The sequence below is a fragment of the Thermobia domestica genome, chromosome 7 (genome assembly GCF_964235325.1).
Source record: "Thermobia domestica chromosome 7, izTheDome1.hap1.1, whole genome shotgun sequence".
Taxonomy (NCBI): Eukaryota; Metazoa; Arthropoda; class Insecta; order Zygentoma; family Lepismatidae; genus Thermobia; species Thermobia domestica.
The window spans coordinates 37,706,078-37,717,347 of record NC_137460.1 but is presented as its reverse complement, the minus strand read 5'-3'; positions in this window follow the sequence as shown (position 1 = coordinate 37,717,347).

The following is an 11,270-nucleotide window of genomic DNA, read 5'->3' as shown; positions in this document are numbered from 1 at the left end:
ATTGATGACCCAGCAGGCCCGCAACCAGCCACAGAGGTTTGGGGGACCATGAATATGTTAGAGGGGGCCAAGTCACCAAAAATTATCTTACAAATATCTAAATTGTGTTTTTTGAATTAATAATAGAAATTTGTATTGAGGTCTGGGGGGGCACGGAAAGTTTAGGGGGCAGACCCCCTCTAGTTGCGGGCCTGTGACCCAGTTACTCCTGGTGAATTGGAATGCTACTTTTTCCTTTACCTTTTACTGTCAGTGTATATGACCCAAAGAATGAATTTGCAGTGGCAGCAAAACTTTCCCACTCACAGTAACTTCCTTATTATTCGCTGTTAGGTAAACTTCTGTTTAATCACTAAGATTAAGATATTTTAAATTACAATTAAAAATTTTACTACTATAAGAAATGCTGAAAAAAGAAACTTACTTTTCACTTGACTAAGATATTTAATTTATTGCCATTTTTTTTTTTTTAGAATTAAATTTCAGTGATTATAACATACCTCATCCAACATGAATCTCCTTTCCTTATAATATTGGAAAATCCATGAAGGGATGTTTGTTGAAAATATTTCCTGATACAACTCATTGATTAAAATTTATTCAAGCATATTTAATTTATTCTTATTATCAGACATTTTCTGAAAGAAAAATCAAAGTTACTTATAGTAAATATATCTTACTTTCTCTGTAGGATGATGATAACTATTGGTAATTATTGACTTATCGTTATCATCGTAGCTTGGACAAAGAAATAGGTAAGAAGTGTTCAAATAGAGAACAGAACAATGAAATGAAGCTGACACATTATATTCAACGTAAGATAAATCTTACAGACAAAATTCACAGCCTGACTGTTGAAAAATGTTATTTATTGTTCACCATATATATAAAAAAAATTGATATCAATAAATAAGTTACGCATACAAGACAGCATCGACACTATTAATTGATATCTATATTATACACATGAAAAAGACGTTGTCTATCATGACTAAAATGACTGAACAGTTTGAAATTATTTTTTTTAAACATATTAACACCAACTTCGAATTCGGTTCTTGTCACATCACTTTTATTAAAATGCGTATCTTAATGGAGGAATAGCACGGTGGCTCAGTGGTAGAGCGTTCACCTCCGGTGCGTGGGGTCCCTGGTTCGATCCCAGCTCTCGCCGTGTGAACTTTGTGGTGGACGAACACCGTGCTCGTGGGTTTTCTCGGGGTTCTCCCATTTCCTTCCACTTTCTTCATTTCATTCATTTCTCAGCATCACCGTCTCCTTTAGCCTAACCGGCATAATCGTGGGACGTAAAACTTACAAATTTCATTTCATTTCTTAATGGAGGAGAGGGGTGTTAAAACTGTAAGCCCAAGAACCGAACTCCTGAATTTGGAAATTTATGCTGTCTCTATTATCTAAGATGTGCATATACTTATAATTTGTTCAAATCTTTATGTTATAATTAGACTTCGGATCGATATGCACTAAAAAACGGCAAAATATGCATGCAAATATGCGCTAAAAATCACGAAAATATGCACTAAAATATGCAAATATGCACTAAAAATTGTAAATATGCACCAATCAAAAGCTAAAGTTAAATGAGGATTTTTTTATCTTTAGAGAAAAAGGCTGTATTACTTAAACTGCATATATTTGTGTATAACAATGATGCATTCATGCTACAATATACAACTATGTAGTTTTCGGTGTTTTCTTGCTAAAACTTTCATTTATTTGTTAAAACATTACTGTACATGGAAAATGTTCCTTCCGTGTCACGGGTCGTTAAAGGACAGTATTTCAAAGAAACAATGTTACTTCCCGATAAATCTGAAATCCGTGCGTCGTTGTTCCCAGGAACACTTTATTCACATTAGACAAGAATTTTATGCCAGAATTTTTCGCGTTTATTGAATGTGCGTTTCGAAGAAATGCTTGTCCGATTGGTCTTGGGGGCGTCTGCTTCGTTATTGAATCAAACAGCTCAAATGCACTGCAAAGTCCTAATCATCGCTCTTCTAATCTCGTTATGAACTGAAATGAGTATTGATAAACGGAAGGTCGCTTTTAATGTTTTCAGCTCCGCAAGCGTCCAAGGCTTCTTAAACAAATTTGGTTTCTTTGGGTTCAAACAGTTCACAGTCAGTATGTGAAATTAAAATACATCTACTTCTATATATATATATATATATATAGGCGGGTCCCCCTTGACGCTTAGGTATAAACTGGATAAAATGTATTTCAATCCTGCTTAACACTGGATAAAGCTGCAAACTATGGTTTAGCCCCTCCCTTGATCATATCCAGGCTCCGTCATTGTTTTACAAATAATGCGCCAAGTATCTGTGAACAAAGAATAAATATACTAAGAGAAGTAAATAATAAAACCTGCCTAGCGAAATTGAACAGGACTCGCCAATATTTCCGTTAAAGGTTTCAAAGTTAACCAAGATAGCTCTATGCTTAGAAAAATAAATAAGGTACATACATATAATGGACATAGTGAGATAAAATAAAATGTTGTATATAGGCCTAACGTATTCAATTATATTATTTATTTATGCTACGAATTAATACACATAAAACTTACAGTAAACAAACAAAAAAAAAAAAGCCTACATATGGTTTCAAAGGCCAAGACAAGAAGTAGATTGAGGGTGTCTATCGATCACGAAAGTCACGAAAGTCCCGAAATGAGAAAACGGTCACGAAAGTCAAGAAATTTAGCTTTTGGGTCACGATTTTTTTAATCTGTACAAATATACGTGCAGACTGGAAAATTTTGTTCTCCAAAACATCAAAATTCACAACCAAAGATGTCTATGGTCGGCTTTAGACGCTACAAAATCGTTACCAAATCGCACGCATGAAAATTCGGCCCAATTCGCATCCAACTTCGCTCTTGAGAATGTTCCGAAATTTTATGGTTTGATAAAGGAAAGGTCACAAAAAAGTCACGAAATTTCATTTTGGAATTTTAGTAGACACCCTGTATGCCCTTTTCAGCGCTCCTCCCTCTACTTTTGGCTCCCTTTTGATCTATTGTGTATACTATGCTCCTTGTTCCTGTCTCTAGAGCAGCTAGAGAACGCGTTATTGGTATTTGCAGATAATTATGTAAATTGCACTTCGTTCAAAAATTCGCACACTATCTAGGGCCTTACATCGTGGTGGACTAAAGAGTAAATGTGTAGGGTAACAAGTAAAATAACACATTTACAGACAACGCAGTTCATATACCTAACCTCTCACAGAATGTCTAAAAAAATTTTAAACACTGTATTACGGAACTTGAAAATTTCTGTTAAAAAGTGTATTTTAATATCCGTAGTTCGCAACACAGGTTCCGCCTAATCAAGAGAATTTAACACATTTTGTTTTACCTTTAAATTCATGGGATCGTGAAATATTTCCGTTTAAAATAAATTTTCGTTTAATAAAGGGTCTGTTGAAGGCAATTTTTACTGTAATAAAAGTCTATATTAAAAACCCTTATGTTCTTGTTTAAAAGAAAATAAATCCACTTGAAATTACTTTTTATATCCAATTTTCTGCTGCCGTAACATTGTCCTCTCAAACGGCAATAATTTACAATATAGACTATAATACTGATACTTTAAATGGAATAAAGTGATTTGAGCAAGGAATAAAGGGGAAGAAGGGAAAGTTATCGAAAACATAGCTGAAGACAGTAGGGAATTTACGTTTGGAGACAGAGGTATGTATGAAAGCCACACAAATACTCTCATATTTAGAGCTCATTTTTGAAAAGGTTGTTCATTTCTTCCCGAAATACATTTTTCAACGGTTTCTTTGGGATGAACTCTGTTAAGTATGCAAAAAGAAAGCTACATCTAGGCTGTTTCATAGTTGCATATACTTTTTACCAGACTTGAAACTGCTATGAAAATATAAGAAGAAAGAAAAAAAAAAGTTGCTGAAGTTTGAGCTTTTGCTGTCGAACAAAATAGAAATGTCCTTTTCTGAAAACAAGCTTACTTACTTTGAAAGTATTACTTGTTTAGCATACACTTTGCAAAATATATTTTCATGTTGAATTGTTAACGTTTCTCAGCCTCAATCTATTGCTTCAGAAGATAACTTCTAGAAGATTTTTCGAGCCCATTTAGTTGTAGTGCGACACCTTTGTCTTATTTTTGTCCACCCCAGAAAAAAAATTATACCATTCAAATTATTAAAGAGGGCCTTTTACAAATTTCGACCACTTCGATCACTTGTAGTGCGACATCATCAAATTTGAATTTAACTAGCTCAGGAATTTTGTCCAACGAAGAAAACAATTGTACCATTTAAATTAACAAAAGAAGGCCATTTAAAAGTTTTGACCACTTCGATCACCTGTAGTGAGACATCTTCAAAATTGAATTTTAACTAGCTAACAAGGAACGGACATGAACGTGCCACCTGGACATCCGAATCAAACCTAGTCTTTTCTGTAAAGATATGTTCATGCACAAAAAATTAGGTACCATGGACAACGGAATAAGTCCCTGTGGTCCATTAACTCCGTTGGTATAAAGAAAATCGCAGTGAAATAGCTATTGCATCAACACTGTTCACTGGAAAATCATGGTTTACAGTTCATTCTCTTCAGCATGAAACAAGCTTTCCAGAGGTGCTATGTATTGGGACCCATAATGCATTTGAACGGGTGAGAAAATGTTGGGAAAATTCCCTCCAAAAATCCTTCCCATCAACTTTGGACCCATCTGGAGTGGCCTCGGGTGAAAGTAGACAATCTAAATGTATCTCGAAAAATACTATAGGGGATAAGAAATGTGTGTACCAAGTTTTGTATTGATAGACAGAATAGGTATGAGGGAGAAGTGTATATTGTTATACTTGTATACTTTTATTACTTCGATCACATGTAGTCCGACATTTTCAAATTCGAATTTTAACTGGCTCAGAATTTTGTCCATTTATATTCACCCAAGAAAAAAATGTACCATTCAAATAAACGAGGGAGGACCATTTAAATTTTCGGCCACTTCGATCACTTGTAGTGCGACATTTTCAAATTTGAATTTTAATTAGCTCAGAATTTTACCCAATTTCCTTACATTTTTGTACCATAAAAAATTGTACCATTCAAATTAACAAAAGAGGGCCATTTCAAAACTTTGGCCACTTCAATCACCAGTAATGTGACATCTTTAAATTCGAATTCTAACTACAGATTTGAAAATGTCTCACTACAGATAATTTCAGTGACCAAATTTTAAATGACCGTCCATAGTTTATTCCAATGGTACAGAATTTATTCTTGGTGGTACTAAAATGTTTAAAAATTCGACACAATTCTGAGCTAATTAAAATTCGAATTTTAAGATGTCGCACTACAGGTGATTGAAGTGGCCGAAATTTTTAAATGGACCTCCCTCGTTTATTTGAATAGTATAAATTATTTTCTTGGGTGGACAAAAAAGGACAAAAAAATTGAACAAAATTCTGAGCTAGTTAAAATTCAAGTTTTAAGACGCCGCACTACAGTGATCGATGAGGACAAATTTTGAAATGGCCCTCCCTCGTTTATTTGAATGGTGCAAATTTCTTTCTTGGGTGGACAAAAATTCGACAAAATTCTGAGCTAGTTAAAATTCGAATTTTAAGATGTCGCACTACAGGTGATTGAAGTGGCCGAAATTTTTAAATGGTCCTCCCTCGTTTATTTGAATGGTACAAATTATTTTCTTGGGTGGACAAAAAAGGACAAAAAAATTGGACAAAATTCTGAGCTAGTTAAAATTCGAATTTGAAGATGTCGCACTACAACTAAATGGACCCAGATTTTTCTTTTCGCATTCTTATACTGCCACAAGACCACACAATTTCAAATCCACACACACACACACAACAGTAACAACTTTAACTTCTGAGATGGATGACTTGGAAATTTTGTTGTGGGTGATTTGACACCGTTATTTATATCTTCTTTCAAAAACGTGACTGTCACGCATCATTGCCGGGAGGATGAATCACTCACCCTTTTGTTATTCTTTCACATGACCTTGGAAGATATTCTAAGCCGACAACAATCAACCATTTTAAGTTCTTGAGTCTAATTTATATTAGAAACTTGAAATTCCATTTATGAGGAAAGTTGTTGGACGTTAAAAATTATCAATTTGGTTTTTCCTTTAGATATGCATTTATATGCAGTAACGACATAAACATGCACTAACCTCCGAAATATGCAAATATATGCACTATAAAACTCTGTTATTTTACCCCAAAATACCTGAAACGAATTTCTGTTTAAAGAGCATATCAATATCACATCAGGAAAAAAACATGCAAATATGCAAAAATCCGAAGCCTAGTTATAATAGAAATGAGGGAACTGGTTTGCTATTTACCTTTCGTTGTGAAGTTTCAACCTGGTCCTGAAGAATATGTTCTAATATTCGCTGCAGCAAAATACTGCGATTTGGCTTTTCCATTGTACATGATCAGATACGATCTATCATTCATTTGTGCTTTTTTTTTTATTTCTTTCTAGTAAAGGTTAAGTAGAATGTTTAAGTGTTATCTAGGAAACTAAACATATAAGCAATAATTTATTACATGACATTTAACATATACTGAAGGTAATTGCAGAGTGTCATGTAATGATGACAGATATCACATATTTACATACCGTTGAAACACGACAACGACTCCCTACTTCTTATCTTTTAATATTTACTATTGACAGGTAATTAATAAGAAATAGACCCAATAACTTGTAAGGAATAGGTTCATATTCAGTTACCACATGAACAGAGATCTGTTGTAAGTCCTTGACCTTAAACGGGAGATGAAGAAGTATCGAGTATTGATTGATCATTATTATTATTATTATTATTATTATTATTATTATTATTATTATTATTATTATTATTATTATTATTATTATTATTATTATTATTATTATTATTATTATGGGTGTATATAACATGCTGTTCTAACTACTGTCGTCGCTTCTAAGGAGAGGGAGAGATAATATGCATTCTCATTATATTTCATTGGTTGAAGGTTCCATTTTTTAGCTATTGTGGGCAGGGACGTACGCAGGAGGTGGGTCCTGGGGGTCCGGATCCTTCCCCCCCGAAATTTAGACCTTCGTGTAAATTTAGAAATATTTTAGGGGCAATTTTAGGAATTTTAGTATAAAATACCCTCGTATTGAGTTTGGACCCCCCGAAATAAATTCCTGCGTACGCTACTGGCTGTGGAAGATATTTGAGGGAGTGCTCAGCACCCACATATTAAAGAAAAGAAATATAAGAAAAAAGAAAAGAAATTTTTCAATTTGCTGCATTGTACGAGGAGATATCAAAAAGTTTCGTACACCTACAAGGTGACAATTAACGAACCCCCCCCCCACCATGGACATGCATTTTATAATTAAACTAGCATGTTAACCATGGAAATTCTGGACTCGTTAGAACAACTCTTTCTTTCTACTTTTTGCAGATAAATCAATAAAGATGCAATGATTAATAAGCTTGAGGCATGGAGCATCATTAAGTGTCTCCATCTTCAGGGAAATTAGCAAAGGAGATCCATGAAAAGATGAAAGAAGTCTATGGGGATGAAAGTCCATTCTATGTGACGATATCCAAGTGGAAAGGGCAATTCCAAACAGGACGTATGACCACAGTGGACGTCTCTAGGTCTGGAAGACAATCTTTCACTGATGATCTCACCTTGACGGAACAGCTGGCAAAAATGTGTCACTAGGTTTCGACGACTACGTAAAGAAGAACTAATCCCATCATTGTGTCAGAGTTCTCCTAAGTTGATTTCTTCTACAGACCGCATGAACTTTTTCGACACCTCCTCGTATACATTGTCATTTCACAAAAAAATATGGGCTTAACTTTTCTTATATTTAGCTAACTTCATTTGCATTTTTTCTTTTTAAAATCTGTAAAGCTAAAAGTTAACATTGAGAATGGCGTGACAAAAATTAAGATAGAGGTTTAGAAATCTAGAACCTCCCTGGTTACGCCTCAGTACGTATTTTCATTCAAGAATATTTTTCACTGTGAAAAACATACACAAGAGAAAACCATTTTAATTCAAAAATACCTAACTGCATTTCAGGAGGGTCCATTTTCAAAACTTTTGGAAGAAAGCCTCCACTAAGGCCGGCCGCTAATTGACAGTAATGTGGCGCAGCCAATCTGAGGCAGAGAAGATACGGAAAGAGAGACAGAGTAGCTTATTGGATTTCCCGTACATTGAAAGTAGTTGAAGAAGAGGATTCGTGGTCATTTAAAAACGTACGATGAACAAAAAAAGAAAAAGGTTACCTAGAAAGAACATTCGCTGAGAATTTGTACTCTAGTCATGAGTTAACATTGAGTTTCACAAGTACTTTATAATTCAATCGATAGAAGTCTTCCTAAGCAACACCAAGAATGCAAACATTTCGTAGTATATAAAGTTTTATTCATTTTTTTAACAAGAAGCAAAGACTCCGGTATGCTAGTATTCACATTGGAATAAAGGAAATATTCTGTAATACATATAATCTTGATATGATTTCTCAAACGGGGGGAGGAGCATTCAGATGTGTGTTTGGTGCACACAAAGGTCTGAGAAAGCATATATGAGAATTTTAAGACAAATTGAATTCAAATTATGCCAAATATTACATATTTATAAAAATACATATAACAATAAAAAATACATATAAAAATACATATTCATAAAAATATATGGGGACCCACATGAGCATTGGGGGTCCGGGCCCCTGGCCCACCAGAATCGGTGCCCTTGTTAACTAGTATGATTTACGTTATAGGTAGCCTAAATTCATGTTACAAATATCGCCAATTAATATCAATGTAAATTAATTTACTTTGGGCACCAAATGAATTACACTAAAAATAGGTATAAAAAAAAAAAATCAATCAGAAGAATTGCGGTGTTAAACCGCTGAAAAAGTATTCTCTTTATATTAATGATATAGAGATGCATGATTATAGTTTCTACTTACGTTTAGAGTCGCGGTAGCTTAGTGGTAGAGCGTTCACCTGCGGTGTGTGGCGTCCTTGGTTCGATCCCTGCACGCACTAAGTGGACTGTGTGGTGGACAAACACCGTGTGTGTGTGTTTTCTTTGGGTTCTCCCATTTCCTCCTACTTTATTCATTCCACCATTGCATTCATTTCTCATAATCACCATCTCCTTTAGCCTAGCCGCATAATCATGTGACGTAAAACTGAAATATTACATTTCATTTATTTTCTACTTGCCTTTGTCATACAGTTAACCCTGACATTTTGAATAAAGTATTTTGTCAACCATACACTACGATTACATTTTTTGAGGTGACGGAGCGGTGATATAATGGTGTTCGAAACATTCTCCATGAAACAAATTTTTGAACAGACTCACCTTAAGCTTTCGTGGGATTGAGCTTTCCACAGATGGATTTTTTTTCCTGAACACTAGTACAAAGTTATTACATGAATGCAGTAGGCCTACTTACATTACTTGATATTACTGTTTTCTGCAGCAGAAGGATGATTATAACAATTAACATTTGCGTATTTATTAAATTGATTAAATGAGTGTTTTGCGTGAAATGAAGGCATATTTAAACAGTGGAGATAGGAAGAAATCGGTTCAATCTGCAACGGAAGCTCATATGGTTTGCTTTCCACGTCTCATATAGCCTCCCTGATGAATGGGGCGCTAAATTAAAATCTAAATCTTATTCTGTAAAGTAAAAGGTAAAACTGTTTGTACCGGGTCGATTTTTTATAGTTACTTTCAAATATTCGTACCTTAAGCTCTAATTGGCCTAGACACATGAAACAAGAAGCAGAATATGGAGAGTATTAACTAATCTGTAAAAGAAATAGCGTTATTAACATACAGGGTGTCCCAAAAGTAATGGTGAAAAATGAAACCACAGATTCCTGGCACCAAAACAAGCAAAAAAAGTTTATGACATAGTCCAGAAGAGGACAGGGGCGGAGCTAGACAGGTTCGAATGTGGAGGAAAAGGAACTTCACATCTGCCTATCGGGATAATGATAGGAGCTGGATAGGCCACAGTGGCCCTATAACTTGACCTCCCAAATCACTGGATTTGAATCCTCTTCATTTTTGTGTTTGGGGACACCTCAAAATCGTTGTTTACAACTTTCCTATTGACGCACTTACAAAACCGCATTGAAGATGCTTGTGAACAGTTCCGCAACATACCGGGAGTGGTGGAAAGGAAACTCGCTGCAGCTATGATTGGCACGTTGCATAAATGTGGGAGGACAGCACTTTGCACACCTTCTGTAACTGCGTTTATTGTTAGCATGTATGACCTAGTAGTTTGTATTGCTACTCTGTGTCAGACACTACGTTACAAGTACAGTAGGTCGTTATACATTTTGCCTATTATTTCATAACATTTCACGATTAGTTTCACTTGTTCTTATTTCTACTAGAGATGAGCAAATGCAAGAACAAGACCAAGACCCGGGTGGTCTTGGTCTTGGTCTTGGTCTTGCACATGCGGTCTTGGTCTTGGTCTTGCACTGGAACCCTCGGTCTTGGTCTTGGTCTTGGTCTTGCACACTTAGTCTTGGTCTTGGTCTTGGTCTTGCACACCCAGTCTTGGTCTTGCTTGCAAGAGTCTTGCAAGTTTTGCTTTTAAGAAATCTATGATTTTCATAAGTAAATTTTACTCTGGATATAAGGGATAATAAATCCTACATTGCGCCAACAGTGAGGGAAATACAATGTATGTTTCTAAATGTAATATATTTTACTTTCGTGTAAGTGTGATGATACTGTACAACATAGGCGATGACCTTTACTTTTTTATTCAATGGGTGATCACGCTTCACTACTTATAAGATAAATCACAACATTTCGTAATATTTTTATATGTTTTAACAGATCCAATACTCCACTGGTTCCCAAACTGGGAAGGCTACCCCTGACAGTGAGACGCATGAAAGAAAACCAAGACGGCACAGATTACTGAAATACCATAAATTGCAAAATTATTTTTACACTCTAAAGGCGTCAGATTTTTTTCTTTCCAACCACGATTAGCTCATCTTTGTATTGAACAAACTCCCAATTAAATATTGAAATTTTGTTTTACTGATTCTAATATGTACTGTATGGGGCAGAAACAAGGACATTACGCAAAAACGATGAAACAGTTAGACTTTCGAAATGTGGACATGGAGAAAAAAGGAGAGAATCAGCTGGGTTGAACGGAAAACGAATGCGAAGGTTTT